Genomic DNA, 1,527 nt, shown 5'->3' on the forward strand with positions numbered 1-1,527 from the left:
CCCGGCCTGTTTGTTTTTTGAGATGGAGTTTTACTCTTTTTGCCCAGGCTGGCGTGCAATAGAGTGATCTCGGCTTACCGCAACCTTCATCTCCCAGGTTCAAGTGATTCTCCTGCCTCAGCCTCCAGAATAGTTTGGATTACGGGCATGTGCCACCACACCTGGCTAATTTTGTATTTGTAGTAGAGACAGGTTTTTCCATGTTGGTCAGGCTGGTTACTCCCAACCTCAGGTACTCCACCTGCCTCGGCCTCCCAAAGTGCTGAGATTACGGGCTGAGCCACCACGCCCGCCCAGAAACTTGAAAAGTTAATGGAAATTTTTTTTTTCACATCAGATGGGAAGTGTGCCAACATTGTAACAAGGTTTGAGGGAGGCACATCTCACATATGCACATGAAAACCCAATCATCAGGCTTATGAACTACAAAGAATGTGACACTTGTGTCTTAATATTTTGTGCAAAAGTAATTTCTGCCATTACTTTTAATGGTGAAAACCACAATTTTGCACCAACCTAATATACTTATTTTAATTAATATACTAAGCCAAGAGAGTTTAAAGTGGTATAAGTACTGCTCCGTGAAGGTTAAACACAGAGGAAGGGATCTAGCTCAGAGATCTCCATCCTCCAGCCTTCTAGGGAAAACCCTGATCAGATAGCCATGGGCTGGTCAATGATCTTGAGTTATTCTGTTTCAGAGAGAAGCTTGGCTTCAGAGAAGGAAAGGCCGATGCAGACACATGAGCAACAGTTAGGTACATCCTATTCCCAGACACATACATAGGATAAGGAAGTCAGGTATTGGGACTGTAGCTTTGGAATGGACCATACTTGCTTCAGAATATTATCATGGGGAGTTTGAGAAGCAAGGGCTTTCCTTTGTTGACTCTCCTTTCACCAATCTTCCTAGAAAGAATATTCTGCAGTTACAAAATAGTTTCCTTGGTTGCAAGTCTGATACTTATACTAAAACCAAATCGATAAAAAAGGACCATGAATTTCAAAGAAATATATGCTGTGAGCTTGTATAGCTAAGAATTCTCAACCCCCTATATAGGATTTGGAGAAAGATACAGTACTTACTATATTAAATAATGGTTTAGGTAAACCATTATTTTACCTGTCTCCCTAAGAGAGGACGGCAGCCCATACTGAAAAGCAAAAATGAAATGGATATACTTTCTAAGAGGGCTGGAATTTTCTGAAAATTGTCCCCTCTGATTCTTCACAGGATTTTGGGAATGGCCATCTTCCATAATTAACAAATAAATTAATGAAGTTTAATGTCAGGGTCAAATGCAATTGGAAACAAAGCGTATCTTGTGGTATGTCAAATTATGAGAGTCATTATTTAGATGTAAGGATAGATGAAAGATAGACTTTTAGAGGAAACACTATGACCTCCTGCTTCTTGGTTTTCCTTGTGTGATTTCCTCCTTTTGAGTATGAAGGGATATATGTCATCAGGTTATATGATAGTGCCCATCTTGCTAGTGTCTCTCATTCTCTTGTGGCTCTGAAAAA

The 1,527-nt window shown here is 40.2% G+C and overlaps 1 non-coding gene across 1 annotated transcript; it reads right to left on the reverse strand.

The window, feature by feature from the left end:
* Positions 1–331: 331 nt before the first annotated feature.
* LOC119474128 lies at positions 332–434 on the reverse strand. Its single transcript, XR_005203420.1, has one exon. It is a non-coding gene; the product is annotated as a small nucleolar RNA U13 (small nucleolar RNA).
* Positions 435–1,527: the final 1,093 nt, after the last annotated feature.

The sequence above is a fragment of the Cebus imitator genome, unplaced genomic scaffold, assembly GCF_001604975.1.
Source record: "Cebus imitator isolate Cc_AM_T3 unplaced genomic scaffold, Cebus_imitator-1.0 Scaffold213, whole genome shotgun sequence".
NCBI classification, from domain to species: Eukaryota; Metazoa; Chordata; class Mammalia; order Primates; family Cebidae; genus Cebus; species Cebus imitator.